Source organism: Balaenoptera acutorostrata, chromosome 19, assembly GCF_949987535.1.
Source record: "Balaenoptera acutorostrata chromosome 19, mBalAcu1.1, whole genome shotgun sequence".
NCBI classification, from domain to species: Eukaryota; Metazoa; Chordata; class Mammalia; order Artiodactyla; family Balaenopteridae; genus Balaenoptera; species Balaenoptera acutorostrata.
In genome coordinates this window covers 64,525,730-64,542,626 of record NC_080082.1, presented here as the reverse complement: position 1 = coordinate 64,542,626, position 16,897 = coordinate 64,525,730, and the positions used below count along the sequence as shown (strand labels likewise).

Below are 16,897 nucleotides of genomic sequence, written 5' to 3'. Positions count from 1 at the left end.
AAAATTTAACTCACCTCTCCTAATTCCAGGTAGATGAATTGTAATTAAACCCATGTCGTTTAAATAGAAAAGTTGTTAAGCTTCTAAGCTGTAACTCCAAAACTAGAGGGAAAAGAAACCCAAACTATAGGTCAAAACTCATCAACATGGATATGCATCAAGTTTCAAATGAATATGAATACCTTTAGATGGGCATGTGTTTTCCAGTTCTCCACAATTCAAACCACTACCTGTTCCCTTACATCTGACTTGTTTTACACATTATATTACTTCCTGAATCCTGAAGGCTTTGAGCATGCAATCAATGCAGTAACCAGTTCTCTTGTGAACATAAGTACAAAGAAAATGACCAAAGTTTAATGGAGGATTAAAAGAATAGACATTTTATCCTTCTGTAGGGGAAGACTCAGTATTCTACAGATGTTAGTAGGCCCCAAATTAATAGATTCTTTGTACCTGACAAAATAAGACTTTTTTAAGGCTTGAAACGTGTTTGTCAACATACACACATACACATTGACAACATACACACATAAAGGAAATATATAATAAAGGTGATATTTCATGTCAGTGGCTTAACAGTATTGGTAAATGAGATTCTGCTCAAAAAAATTATTTCTGTACAAAACAATCACTTCATTCTTTTATCCAGATGCAAAACAGACTCATTAGAGGACACCGTAACATGCTTTATAATCATGGAGAACAATCTTCCTAAATACGACATGAGATCCAGAAGCCACACACACAAAGATTCTAGGTGTGACTATATAAGAACTTTAATAAGCTTTTATATAGTCAAAGATAGTACAAACGAAAGGTTTTTAAACATTAGAATTGGAAAAAAAACATTAAAATATGTTTAACCTATGAAGTTCGTATCCTTAACATAAAAGTGCTCCTACGAGTCATTTAGAAAAATGACACCTCCTCCCCTCATGGGCAAAATGGTATAAAGGCAACAGGTGACTGATAAAAGTGGTAAGTACTGAATCTCACAAGGATCAGAACACAAGTTAAACAAATGAACTACCATCTTTCAATATCAGATTGATAAAATTTGCATTGCAAAAGCATAGGAGAGGAGGTACTTCTGTGTACTGATGTAAGGGTGTATGAATTTGTACAGTATTTCTAAAAGGTAACTTGTCAGCATCAAAATTTTCATTGGGAAAATCAAGGTTTTCTTTTGCAGTTAAACACAAGTTTATCTTTCCTCCATATCCTATTAAACAGATAAAACAATTTAAAAGGTATCAAAAAAGAGCAGGAGTCATCAGTGGATGAAAGAATCAAATTTTATAAAAGACAAAAGGGAAAAGAGTGCTTATTCATGAAATGTTGCAGAAGAAGCTGTTACCTGAAATGTTGGCATGACAGGGATTTCAGTAATGGGAGTCAGTCTGTCCAAAGGGTCCCTAGAGAAGTTCATGCTTTGAGTTGGCTTGTGTAGAGGCTGGGTAATAAGGAGACACGATGACAAGACAGTTAATGATTTTTTATGTGAAAGTTATGTTAGTAACCCTGCCAACAGCTTTCCCACTCTACCCTCTCTTCTATAAGTAAATTGAAATGGATCCTTCCTTCACACCATTCACAAAAATTAGTTCCAGTTAAATAAAATCCTGAATGTTAAAGTGAATAGTAAAGTATTAGAAGAAAGTATAGTACCATATGCTTATGACTTTGCTGTTGGACACATCTTCCTAAATTAGACAAAAATGAAAGCCAAAATGAAATTCATTATATCAAAAGTTAGAATGCTTTTAAAAAGACAAAGATAAGAAACAGAATGGGAAAAAATTGTAATATAATACAAAGGGAAAGATGTAAGAGTACCTATAAATAGGTAAAGGACAACCAAGCAAGAATAAAAATGAACAAAGGATTAAGAATGCGCAAGTCAGAAGAAATACACATGGACCATAAATATGAGTCCCTGCTTAACCTTGCTAGTATTGAGAGATGCAAATTTACATAATCTACAATAATTTAAAAAAACTTGGTAGTTGTGTAGAGAAATAAATACTCTCATCAGTGCTAATTTGCAGGCACTGAAGTTTTAAAAATGCTCACTATAACCCCTTTGGAGGGCAGCACAGTACATAAAACTGGGAACAATCTAAATTTCCATCAAGAGAGGCATGACTAGAAATACTAGCACCAGTTTAAAAGAATGGACTGGTAATATTGGTATGGATTTGACTAAAAGACACTGATTGAAAATGGAAATTTTCCAGAATAATAGAGTATTATGTATTTAAAATATATTTCTAATACATTTATGTAAGTATGCAAATACTTAGAAAAAGTCCTGAACAGACACATCGAACTGATAAAGTGTTTCTTTGGGGGAGGGAACTAGAATTGGACATTCTGGTCAAGAGGGTAGATTTACCATTATCTGTAATGTTTGAAGTTTTAAATAAGAATGTTAAAATTTAAAAAACAAACTATGAAAAAATTCAACAAACTCACGGAGAACTAGAGCAGCTAGAGTGAGAGTTGACAGCCTAAGTTGAAACCTTTTTTGGAATTTGGAGAATTTCTCATCAACTCACTAGCCCTTCCCATGCAGGCAGAGATCCCAGTAAACCTTTTCATTCAGGGAAACATCTACAATGAGAATAACCAAAGAACCTCCTGCTATCTACCTAAGATAATCGAACCATATCATTCTTAAATGTGAACAGACAGCTAAGGATCATCACAGATGAAGAAAAGTATCAGCATAAGGACCAAGAGAGAGACTAAACCAGAGTAGGGAAAGTTATATAATGAGAAGAAAACTAAAAATTTATGTTAGTCTGAGATTTGAACAGATGTTGCACTTTTAAAGCAAATATGGGAAGCTACCAAAAAGAATAAGACAGAACTCCTAAGAATGAAAAAACATTATTGCTGTAATAATAGAAGGTTTGAAAGAAAATTGTGGAAACTCTTCAATTTCATAAATTGAAAAGTTAAATGAGAAACAAAAGGGACTTGGAAGTTTAGAAGGCCTAACATCTAATTAATATGAGTTCCAGAAAAAAAATTAATAGAGAAAATATAATTGGAATGTATCAAATAAATGATTAAGAATCTTTCTAAACTGAAGAAAATTATGAGCACTCAGCTAGAAATAGCTCACTCAATGTTGGGCAGGCTTAAGTGGCAAAAAGCACAATTACAATAGAAAAAAATGACACCCAGAAATAACGCTTGTGAAATTTCATAATACTAAAGATGAGGCCATCCTAAAAGCTTTAAAAAATGGAAATTTCTCCTGATAAAGAATAATGATCAAGATAGCATTAGCCTTCCCTCTGATGAGCAATATTAGATTGTAGAATACAGAACAGCACCTTCCAACTTATGAGTTAAAACTGCTTTGAATCTAGAACTTTATACCCAAACAGTAATTAAACATGAGGCCAAGTACTGATATTTTGTATTACCAGTTTACTTCAGTTTACTCCCACTGTCTTTTAATAGGGTATTGAATGATTAGCTTCAGCAAAATTTGGATGGAAAAGGGAAAAAACAGGAAAGGCTTTAAACAGTGGATCTAACCTAGTAAAGTGGTGTTGAGGATGAATAGGATGATCACCCTGCAAGAATCAGACCAAATTACTGGTAGGTTAGATATCCAGGGAGTCAGTGAAAAGGAACTTAAGGAAGAATGAAAGGGGTGGGTTACATTAAATAGAATTAATACAAAGTTTGAGGATTTTAGTAATATGGTGAAGACAAAAGTTCGTCAGAAGAAAAGAAAATTACTGGCTCTGGGAAAAAAAAAAAAGGAGAAGCCATACCAGATATTATGGTCCTAATATAAAGCAAGCCCCCATAAAATGTGACATGACTTTGGAAAATAACTAGAATATGAAAAAAAAAATCCATATGACTGATACAAGGAATAGATTCCTTTAAGTGGGTACTGGGATCATAACATTGGACTTGCAGAGCAGAAAATGTAATCGTCACACGTTGCTTGGCTCTGACTCTTCAGAGAATAATATTTACGTGGTGATAACGATCTAATGCTATTTTATTTCCAACTTTAAAATAGACAAATCACTGAAGTCTCTATGTGTATATATATCTGTCTACATATCTAATATCTACTTAATAATGTAAAGGCAAAATATAGCTGATATAGACTGGATGGTGGGAGGTTGACAGGGAAATAAGAGCTTGAAGCAAGGATAAGGGGAAATATGCTCATTGTATATAGAGGGGATTCAGGAGATGTCTAAAGTCGATAGAATAAGAAATGTAGGTTAGCTGTATTTCAAGTTAAAACACATCAGAGGAGCTAATATAACTCACTTAGTGGGATGAAGTAAATCCTTACCTTTCATAAGAAAGGCTCAGTGTATAAAGTTGATAAATTTACAAATAAAATTACAACAACTGTAATCAGGATTATGACAGAAACCCAATTCAAATCAGCTTAGGAAAAAGGTATTTATTAGTTCCTATAACTCAAAGATGTAGAGCATGTATGTTACAGTCTCAGGTAGGCTGCATGTAAGTGTTCAGACTCATCAGAGATTAGTAGCTCACAGCTCTGTGTTCAGTTGTTTCATTCTCTGGCAGGTTCTGTCTCTTGGTAGGAAGAAAATGGCATCTGATGATATTATACTTTAAAAATTCTTAGAGCTTTTAATCTCAAAAGCAAGGTGACCTTCTCTTTCTGAGCCTCCATGTCAATCCCTGGGAGGAAAATATAATTTGTTCCAGTTTATGCTATGTGCCCACTCTGGACCAATCACCAGATCCAGGGTAGGGGGTACTCTGGCCAAGCTGGGTCAAGTTCGCATGCCAGGGGAATTGGATCATTGGATGGCCAGTTAACAAAATTCCCATGGGATGGGGGTAGGGTGGAGGGCAGTTGAGAATCAGTTCCCATAAAGAAAACAACAGACCTGAACTGACAGGTTCAGGTGCCCTGATATAAGGGCATCACTGATTCACTAAGTGTGTAGATATACCTATCTTTTGCTGCAGAGATACTGTGTGTAATTACAGGGAGCTCCCTCAGCCCCTGTAGCAAGGGTAAGTTAAATTTCCAGGGGTCAACTGGACTCAGTACACAGTTGCTAGTAATTAAGCTATCTTGCCAGACTCCTGAGATGGCTGCACGTTGGACAAGGTAACTCCAACAGCAAAAGACTAGGGCTTGGGTGACAAGTGGCTGAGCCTCACCTGCACCATTCATGCCAGGAGACATCAGGGGAGCTCCCTTTAAAGACCTCCAAAGAAGGCTTTCTGCACAGAGGATGTCAGAGACAGCCAACAAAAAGTGAAGCTGTTTACAGAAAGGATAGCAGATCTGCTCTACAAAGGGGATTGCCTTCCAGTTTAGAAAAACTCCATTTTCCCCCTCCCTTTTCATGGTCTCTATGGAAGAGTAGCAGACTGGTGCATTCCCATAAGGAGGCAAATTCAAATGTATGTATGAGGAGCTTTTAAAAATACTAACTTTGAATTTAAAATGGTGGGACCAAGATATCTCTATCCATTTCTCCTTTCTGAAACCAAGTGAAAGCAACAAGAAGAATAAGAAACAGAAGGAAACTCCATCTTCGATGAAGTAAAGAAACATCTATAATTCTGAGTCTCAAAATCCACAAGGAAATGCTGCTAAATGTGGTGAAAATCCTGGGAGAGGAAACTGATGATGCATTGATGAGCACAAAATACCTCCAAAGCAGTGGCATATCTGGAAGGGCAAAAGAAAAGGCACCTCAACTGAAGCCACAGTATTACTCTGAAAAGTCTGGCTTTAGAAGTCTCCATAAATTCTGTTTACAATTGCAAAAGAGTGGCAGGGGTGAGGAGCTGGAGTGTTCAAGGAGGAAACACACGGGTTTTGAAGAGGTGATTTATCATCTGACAGAGGAGAGGGAAGCTGCGAATGATGTGCAGGACTGCAAGGTAAATGCTAAATCCTTGCTACTCAACATGTGGGGCATGGATGAGCAGCATCAGCCTCACCTCGTAATTTCTTAGGATTCCAGAATCTTGGGCCTTAATCCAGAGCTAGTAATTCAGAATCTGCATCGTACAAGATGCCCAGGTGATCTGAATACACAGAAATAAATGAGAATCACTAGGCTAAAACAAATTTCCTACTAGTCTAGAACACAGGCCTTTGATAAACAGCCAGATCAGGAAGAGCTCTACTCATTCAAAAATGTAGTCTAGTCTTTCAGAGACCCTATGGACTGATAGTAGACTCAGATTTAGAAATTCCTCTTACTAAAATTGAACAAAGTGAGGAAAAAAAAAACAATATACTAGCATTGTTGAAAGAGGAAAGTGATACCACCTTATATCACACACTATGAAAAGTAGACTACAGAATTAACAGAGCCACATTAAAAGAACATGCCAATATCTTTGGCACTGTCTGCCCTCTGGAAAAGTGGCATAATGGAGAAAAAGTAGGCAGAAGAAATTCTGAAAAACTTTACTAATATATCTCAAGATGGGCAAGATGTAGGCAGCACTGGACAAAGGTACATAACATTCCTCTAAGTAACCTTCATTCTAGATAAATACTAGTTTGAATAGGAAAGGCAAGTTGGCAGTATCTATCAAAATATGCCTATCTTTTGATCCAGCAATTTAATTCTCCAAAAATATTGGTAAAAAATTGCAAAAGCGTATGTGAAAGACTGTTCATTGCAACCCTGTTTTTAAAAATAAATCCTAGTTCCACAGTGAGGCCTACCCTAACTAAATGCTTATTTGAGATCTGCACTGCTGGTGAAGATGGAATTATAGAGAATTGTTTACCCTCCCATCTGAAACAATAAAACACTGGACAAAACATGAAACCTTGGCATTCAAGACATTGGATAACAGGCAATGAAACAGAGATCCCTGAAACATGGGAAACAAATGAGTACTATGATTTCCCCAGATAACTGCATGGAAACTTTCCAGGCTGTGGCCTCCCAAAGTTGAGGAAATTATGCTAAAAGTCATGGAGACTGAGGTGACTGGAGTTCACAGGATGAAGTGCCTGAAAGCTCTTAGAGGAAAAAACCCTAGACATCTGCAGAATTTTTAGCTGAATTTTACCTGAATATTCATCAGAACATGCATGTGAAGAAATTACCTGAAGCTGGGGAAAAAAACTGATAGAACTACAAAAATAAATAGACAAATCCAAATCTTTAAAGTAAAGACTGTTACAAGAAACAAAAGAAGGACACTACATAATGATCAAGGGATCAATCCAAGAAGATATAACAATTGTAAATACATATGTACCCAACATAGGAGCACCTCAATATATAAGGCAAGTATTGACAGATATAAAAGGAGAAATCCACAGTAATACAATAATAGTAGGGGACTTTTAACACTCCACTTACATCAATGGATATAAATAACACACACTTAAATAACACAGTAGAGCAAATGGACTTAATTGACACCTATAGAGCAGCAGTCCCCAACCTTTTTGGCACCAGGGACTGGTTTCATGGAAGACAATTTTTCCACGGACTGGGGTTGGTGAGACAGATGGTTTCGGGATGATTCAAGCACATTTCATTTGTTGTGCACTTTACTTCTATTATTATTACATTGTAATATATAATGAAATAATTATACAACTCACCATAATGCTGACAGGAGGCGGAGTTCAGGTGGTAATGCGAGCGATGGGGAGTGGCTGTAAATACAGATGAAGCTTCGCTCGCTCGCCTGCTGCTCACCTCCTGCCACACGGCCTGGTTCCTAACAGGCCACGGACCAGTTGGGGAGCCCTGCTATAGAGCATACTATCCAAAAGCAGCGGAATACACATTCTTCTCAAGTGCACATGGAACATTCTCCAGGATAGATCACATGCTAGGTGGCAAAACAAGCTTCAGTAAATTTAAGAAAATTGAAATCATATCATCTTTTCTGACCACAATGCTATAAGGCTAGAAGTCAACTACGAGAAAAACTGCAAAAAACAAACACGTGTAGGCTGAATAAAATGCTGCTAAACAACAAATGGATCACTGAAGAAATCAAAGAGGAAATCAAAAAATACCTAGAGATGAAAACATGACAATCCCAAACCTATGGGACACCACAAAAGCAGTTCTAAGAGGGAAGTCTACAGTGATACAATCTTGACTCAGAAAACAAGGAAGAGCTCAAATAAACAACCTAACCTTACATGTAAAGGAACTAGAGAAAGAAGAACAAACAAAACCTGAAGTTAGTAGAAGGAAAAAAATCATAAAGATTCAGAGCAGAAACAAATGAAATAGAGACTAAAAAAATAGAAAGATAAATGGAACTAAAAGCTGGTTCTTTGAAGAGATAAATAAAATTGATAAACCTTTAGCCAGATACATCAAAAAAAAAAAAAGGGAGAGGGCCCATTTCAATAAAATCAGAAATGAAAAAGGAGAAGTTACAACCGAAAACAGAAATGAAAAGGATCATAAGAGACTACTATGAGCAATTATAGGCCAATAAAATGGACAACCTAGAAGAAATGGACAAATTCTTACAAAGGTACAATCACCCAAGACTGAGCCAGGAAGAAATAGAAAATATGAACAGACCAATTACCAGTACTGAAATTGAATCAGTAATTTAAAAACTCCCAACAAACAAAAGTCCAGGACAAGACGGCTTCACAGATGAATTCTACCAAACATTTAGAGAAGTTAACAACTATCCTTCTGAAATGATTCCAAAAAACTGCAGAGGAAAGAACACTTCCAAACTCATTCTGTGCAGCCACCATCACCCTGATACCAAAATCTGACAGAGAATTCCCTGGTGGTCCAGTGGTTAGGACTCCGTGCTTCCACTGCAGGGGGGCCCAGGATCAATCCATGGTCAGGGAGCTAAGACCCCACAAGCCGTGTGGCATGGCCAAAAACAAAAAAACAAAAAACGAAAAACTCAGACAAAGATATCACAAAAAAAGAACAATTACAGGTCAATATCACTGGTGAACATAGATGCAAAAATCCTCAACAAAATACTAGCAAACCAAATAATACATTAAAAGGATCACACAACCAATATCAAGTGGGATTTATCCCAGGGAGGCAAGGATTTTTCAATATCCACAAATCAGTCAATGTGATGATACACCACATTAAAAAACCAGAAAATGAAAACCATACGATCATTTCCATAGATGCAGAAGTAGCTTTTGATAATATTCAACATCCATTTATAAAAACTCTCCAGAAAGTGGGCATAGAGGGAACATACCTCAACATAATGAAGACCATATATGATAAAGCTAACATCATAATCAATGGTGAAAAGCTGAATGCATTCTCTCTAGGAACAAGACAAGGATGCTCACTCTCGCCACTTTTATTCAACATACTTTTGGAAGTCCTAGCCACAGCAATCCAAGAAGAAAAACAAGAAAAGAAAACCAACTTGGAAAAGAAGAAGTACAACTGTCACTGCAGATGACATGATACTATACATAGAAAATCATAAAGGCACTACCAGAATACTAGAGTTCATCAATAAATTCAATAAAGTTGCAGGATAGAAAATTAATATACAGAAATCTGTTGAATTTCTATACACTAACTACAAAATATCAGAAAGAAAAATTAAGGAAACAATTCCATTTACCACTGCATTAAAAAGAATAAAATTCTGAGAAATAAACCTATCCAAGAGGGCAAAAGACCTGTGTAAGACTGATAAAAGAAACTGAAGACAATACAGACAGATGGAAAGATATACAGTGTTCTTGGATTGGAAAAATCAATATTGTTAAAATGACCATACTACTGAAGGCAATCTACAGATTCATTGCAATTCCTATCAAATTACCAATGGCATTTTTCACAGAACTAGAATAAAAAAACTTTTAATTTGTATGGAAACACAAAAGACTCCTAGTAGCAAAAGCAATCTTAAGAAAGAATGGAGCTGGAGGAATCACACTCCCTGACTTCAGACTATAATACAAAGCGACAGTAATCAAAACCAGTACAGTACTGGCACAAAAACAGACAGATCAATGGAACAGGACAGAAAGCCCAGAAATAAACCCACACACTTATGGTCAATTAATCTACGACAAAGGAGGCAAGAATATAAAACGGAGGGCTTCCCTGGTGGCGCAGTGGTTAAGAATCCGCCTGCCAATGCAGGGGACATGGGTTCAAGCCCTGGTCCGGGAAGATCCCACATGCCGCGGAGCAACTAAGCCCGTGTGCCACAACTACTGAGCCTACGCTCTAGAGCCCACGAGCCACAACTACTGAGCCCACGTGCCACAACTACTGAAGCCTGCGTGCCTAGAGCCCTGCTCCGCAACAAGACAAGCCACCACAGTGAGAAGCCTGCATACTACAACAAAGAGTAGGCCCCGCTCATCACGACTAGAGAAAACCCATGCGCAGCAACAAAGACCCAAAAAATAAATAAATTAAAAAAAAAAAAAAGAATATAAAATGGAGAAAAGACAGTATCTTCAATAATAAGTGCTGGAAAAACTACACAGCTAAATGTAAAAGAATGAAATTAGAACATCTATAACACCATATACAAAAATCAACTCAAAATGGATTAAATGGGGCTTCCCTGGTGGCACAGTGGTTGAGAATCTGCCTGCCAATGCAGGGGACACGGGTTCGAGCCCTGGTCTGGGAAGATCCCACATGTCGCGGAGCAACTAGGCCTGTGAGCCACAATTACTGAGCCTGCGCGTCTGGAGCCTGTGCTCCGCAACAAGAGAGGCTGCAATAATGAAAGGCCCGTGCACCGCGATGAAGAGTGGCCCCCACTTGCCGCAACTAGAGAAAGCCCTCGCACAGAAATGAAGACCCAACACAGCCATAAATAAATAAATAAATAAATAAAAATTGTATAACTTAAAAAAAAAAAGATTTATTAAAAAAAAAATGGATTAAATACCTAAACGTAAGATTGGATACTATAAAGCTCCTAGAGGAAAACATAAGCAGAACACTCTTTGACATAAATTGTAGCAATATTTTTTTGGATCCTTCTCCTAAAGAAACGGAAATAAAAGCAAAAATAAACAAATGGGACCTAATTAAGCTTAAAAGTTTCTGAACGGCAAAAGAAACCATGAACAAAACAAAAGACAACCTAGGGAATGGGAGAAAATATTTGCAAATGATGCAACCACAAGGGATTAATTTCCAAAATATACAAACAGCTCATACAGCTCAGAATCAAAAAACAAACAACCCAATCAAAAAAAAAAAAAAAAGACAGAAGACCTAAACAGACATTTCTCCAAAAAAGACATACGGATAGCCAACAGGCACATGAAAAGATGCTTCACATTGCTAATCAGTAGAGAAATGCAAATCAAAACTACAATAAGGTATCACCTCACACCAGTCAGAATGGCCATCATCAAAAAGTCCACAAATAATAAATGCTGGAGAGGGTGTGGGAAAAAGGGAACCCTCCTACACTGTTGGTGGGAATGTAAATTGGTACAGCCACTATGGAGAACAGTAAGGAGGTTCCTTAAAAAACTAAACATAGAGTTATCATATGATCCTGCAATCCAACTCCTGGGCATATATCCAGAGAAAACTATAATTTGAAATGATACATGCACCACAATGTTCACTGCAGCACTATTTACAATAGCTAAGACATGGAAACAACCTAAATGTCCATCAACAGATGAATGGATAAAAAAGATGTGGTATATATGTACAATGGAATACTACTCGGCCATAAAAAAAAGAATAAAATAATACCATTTGCAGCAACATGGATGGACCCAGAGATTATCATATTAAGTGAAGTCAGACAGAGACAGACAAATATCATATGATATCGCTTATATGTGGAATCTAAAAAAAATGATACAAATGAACTTATTTACAAAACAGCAATAGACTTACAGATACAGAAAACAAACTATGGTTACAAAAGGGGAAAGGTGGAGGGAGGGAATAAATTAGGAGTTTGGGATTAAGAGATACACACTATTATATATAAAATAGATAAACAACAATAACCTACTGTATAGCACAGGGAATTATATTCAATATCTTGTAATAACCTATAATGGAAAAGAATGTGAAAAACATATATATATATAAATATATATATAAAACTAAATCACTCCGCTGTACATCTGAAACTAACACAACATTGTAAATCAACTATACTTCAATTTAAAAAAATAAATAGACAAACTACAATTATAATAGATTTTGACATGCATCTCCCAAAGAACAAGTTGACTGAAAATCAGTAAGGGCACTGAAGACTTGAACAACACTATCAGCCAACTTGACCTAACTGACATTTAAAAAACACTCCACCCAAGAACAGCAGAATATGCATTCTTCTTAAATGCACCCAGAACATTTACCAAGATAGACAATATTCCAAGCCTTAAAACACATCTCAATAAATTTAAAAGGATTCAATTCATACAAAATGTTTTCTAACTAGAATGGATTAAGTTAGAAATCAATAATAGAAAGATAATTGGAAAATCCCCCAAATATTTGGATCTAAATAGCACAATTTTTAGTAACCCATGGGTTAAAAGAGAACTCAAAAGGCAAAACAGAAAGTATTTTTTTTAAGTATTTTTAATTGAATGAAACTTGTAACAGCATATCAAAATATGTGGAATGCAGCTAACACATTACTTAAAAGGAAACATAATATTACTGTCTAAGTTGTAAAATAAAACTCTCAAATCAATGACTTCAATTTCCACCTTAACAAATTAGAAAATGAAGAGCAATGAAACCCAAAGTTACCGTAAGAATGGAAATAAAGAAATCAGTAGGAAACAGGAAAGACAAAAGCAGGTCAATAAAACCAATAAATCTTCACTCAGACAATACGAAAAAAAAGATAACATACAAGTTACCAATATCTGAAATGGCAGAGATGACATCACTACAGTTATTAAACAGATAAGGGAATATTGGGAACTTTATGTAAATAAATTTAACCACTTAGATAAAATGGAATAATTTTCTTGAAAGAACAAAACTGCCAACCTTACTCAAGAATAAATAGATAATTCTTCAACTTATTCCTGGTTTATCCTTTGTCAGGTGCTTTTTATAAAGGAATAAACGTTTGACTTCTTGATATATCTGCCACAATTAGTAACAGACCCAGTTTCCCACAGCAAATTTTATAACCTTCATGAAATAAACACAAAGTTAAACTCACCTTTTGGGATCTTAAATAATGAAGCAGGCGAGGTAGATGAGCTTTTGTCTGTCAACAAAAAGAAGATCATTAACTTTAAATTCATAGTCAAGAAATGTCAAAAGCAGAATTAATGACCATGGAACATAAACTGAAAAACTTGTATCTTGCAAACGAATTTGAGGAAATATACAAAATAGGATTGAGTGTACAGTCTACCTTGGCTGTTTCCAAATAGCTCCTTGTTCTCTTCTAAATGACTCAAAGTTCATTCCATTTTTCGGCAACGTGGCAGGAGTACTGGGAATCAAACATACTGGGGCAGTAAGAAATGACCGAGGCGAACTCAGCACAAGGTCATCAAGCAGATACCCACAGGATGTAGGTTCTGTGTCATGTGGTGCCAGCGGTGGAGGAAAAGGTGGGCTTGCTCCTCGAGGTGGCGGGGCCCGAGGGGGGTGGCCCGAGATGCAGCCAGAGCAGTGGAGGGGTCTGCACTTTAAGAAGTTAAATTACATGTCAAGTTCTTGACTTTAAAATCAGGTGGGAAATTGGGGGCTTTCTCATTTCTAACCTGTTACATCTGCCTGAATTGCCTGAATTTCTGCATATGTATCTGAGAAAGAAGAAACTGCTGAAGAAAAACCCACACGTTTGAAGATTGAATTACTTGACGCTTATTAGCCAATTTCTGAATTCTTACGTATTTCCAGGAGTGTGTGACATATCAGAAAACGGCACAGAAAGTATCACATAATGGTTCTTTCCCATCATGATTTAAATCCCAGCATTTTCAGTTACTTCTGTGATTCCTCTGTACTCATTACAGTTGACCCCGAATCACTTGGGTCTGAACTGCATGGGTCCACTTATTCAATAGTAAATTTAATTCTGTTATCTATTAAAAAAGTGGAATTTGTAATTTAAACCTTCCAAATATTTTCAGATACCATGCCGTTATTGCCAGTTTAGTTCTGTATGAACAGGGAATATACTTTATATAACTAAATTTAAAAAATTTATTAAGATTTGTTTTACAGTCTCTCTTGGTGAAATGTTCCATGTGTACTTGGAAAGAAAGTATTCTACTCTTGTGGAGTGGAATATTTTATAAATGTCAACTCATTAATTTGGTTGATCATGTTGTTCAGTTCTATATTCTTACAGATTTTCTACTTGTTCTATCAGTGACTGAGAGAGAAGTGGTGAAGTTTCTAATGATTATTGTAGACTATTTACACTTTTTTTTTTCCTTTGTGAAATTTGCACCTCTGTAGTTTGATGCATATACGTTTAGGATTGTTATGTTTACCTGGAAAATTTATTGTTACGTAGTGTTTGTCTTCTTCCCTGATTATATTCCTTACTCTGAAGTCTACTTCATCTGATATTAAAAGTGAATTCAGCTTCCTTTTTACCAATGCTTGCATGATCTATCTCTCCCCACTACTTAACTTTTACCTATGCCTTTAAAGTGACTTTCTGCTAGACAGCATATAGCTGTGTCCTGCTTTTTCATTCAATCTTATCATCTGTCTTTTAACTGGTGTGTTTTGACCATTTATATTTGATGCAATTTTTTATATATTTGGATTAAAACCCATCCATCCTCTTAACTATTTTCTAATTGTTCTGCCTATTCTTTGGTTTTTGTTCTCTTTCTGCCTTCTATTGGGTTAACTGAGGATTTTTAATTATTCCATTTTATTCTATTAACTGCTTACATCTCTTTAAAATGTTTTAGAGGTTACTGTAAGGTTACAATGTCTTTAATTAACCAGAATATATCTCAAGTAATGTAACATTAACAAGTAAAGATATTACACAATGTATTTCTTAATTTCTCCCTCACATCCTTTGTGCTTCTGTCATCTATTTACACTGATATATGCTATAGCATACTGTTTTAGACAGCTTTTAGGTATTTAGATGTTAAAAAAAAAAACTGTCTTACCTTTATTCCATTTCCAGATCTCTTTCTAAGTGTATCTCCTTCTGTTTAAAGAACTTCATTTAACAGTTCTTTTAGAGTAGGGTCTTCTGTCAATGTATTTTATGCTTTTTCCTTCTCTGAGAAAGTCTTCATTTCTCTATCAATTCTGAAAGACATTTTCATGAAAAATTTCATAAAGACAGTTTTTTCCCCCTTTTGTTCCTATGTAACGTCTTTTTAAAAAAATCTTTCCTTGTACTCTTTGAGCTTTATAGATTTTTGTTCTGGTGTCATTATCCATTGTTTATTCAAATATTTCTTCTCACCCAATTTCTCTATTCCTTCCAGGAATCCAATTCTGCATGTGTTGGACCAACAGATCTTTTCCCACAGCTCTTGGATGATCTGTTCTTTTCTGTCACCCCTGCCCTCCTCTGTGTTTCAGTTTGGCTATTCTTATTGACTTACCTTCAAGTTCACTTATTCTTTCCTTGGTTATAAGTATACCTATGAGCCTGTTGAAGGTATTGTTCCCATCTCTTTACTGTGTTCATTTCAGTATTTCCGTTTGATTCTCATAGTTTCATCTCTGATCAAATGACCCATCTAATTTGCCTGTTGTACACTTTTTTCATTAGAGCCTTTAACATATTATTTAAAATTCTGTGTGAGGTAGTCTGGGTCTAGTTCTTGACTGCTTTTTCTTTTGGTGGGTGGTGATTTTTCTTGTCTTGTAAATGTTTATTTTTTGGCCCAAACCCAGGTATCTTGTGTAGGACAGTAGAAACAGAGGTAAACAGATTTAAGCCCTAGAAACGGTCATTTCTTCTGTTATGCCTTTCATGTAGGAGGTTTTCATTAATATAGTTAAAAATTGGACTAGGTTTAAGGTTGCTCCTTGCTGTGGTTACCCTAAGTTCATCACAGCCTTCAAAATTCACTAGTGATTCCTTAGTGAGGGCATGTTTTCCATGGGTTAATCTCAATGTCTGGGTGACCTTCAAATTTCAGTGTTCTCTTTAGATTATGCCTTAGAGACAGGCCAGCTAAACTAAGATATTTTCATTCATTCATTCAATATTATTGAGTGCTTACCACTTCCTATGTGCCAGTCACTGTACTAAATGCTGGAACTTGTAACTCCCCTAATACTCCACAACCCTCTGCCTTTAGTTTGTACCTCTGTACTTTCTCTCTTGCCTTCAATAGCCTCCCAACTTTTGTGTGCCTAGTAAATATCTATTCTCCCTTTAATACTATCGCTGTCTCCAAAAGTGATCCATCACCATGGAGTTCATCATCCTCTATATTACCTGTGTACCTTACATGCTTCCATATTTAAATATCCTGTATCCCCTAAACTGTAAATGCCTGCAGACAAGAACAGTGTCTTATTAGTACATATTAGGTTTGTGACCATTGATTTGGAACCAACCTCTATGGCAGATTGACAGAGAACTTAACTAAGTAGAGGGATGTGTGTATACAAGGATAGGGAGAAAAGACATGCCCCTCCATGAGCCTTCTCTATGCTGTTTGCTCATCCATTTGCTTGAAGTGTTGATTTTTTATGCTGATCTTGCAGACTGATATGACAAGTTTAAATGGAAAATTGTTCTATTATCCTACATGCATGCTCCCTTCACAAATCCAGTTGTTGTCTTCTCAGCTGTGGTCAAAGTTAGAGGGACCTAATCCATGTGGTCAAACACTTCACAAAGTTGTCTTAGATACAGGTGCTTTCAAAAGTAGCTTTTGCAATAGAAAAACGCACACAGAAGACTCCAACTGTATATAACCCAATTC

The 16,897-nt window shown here is 36.1% G+C and overlaps 1 long non-coding RNA gene across 2 annotated transcripts in view; it reads right to left on the bottom strand.

Annotated features, from left to right (window-relative positions):
• Positions 1–15,248, bottom strand: part of LOC102998593 (uncharacterized) — a 30,866-nt gene extending 15,618 nt beyond the window's left edge. For both annotated transcript variants that reach the window (XR_009006073.1, XR_003622723.2), the window contains exons 1-5: positions 15,113–15,248; positions 13,180–13,227; positions 7,622–7,854; positions 1,361–1,456; positions 15–102 (exon numbers count right to left, since the gene is read on the bottom strand). This is a non-coding gene — a long non-coding RNA (uncharacterized LOC102998593). The remainder of the gene's footprint in view (positions 1–14; positions 103–1,360; positions 1,457–7,621; positions 7,855–13,179; positions 13,228–15,112) is intronic.
• Positions 15,249–16,897: the final 1,649 nt, after the last annotated feature.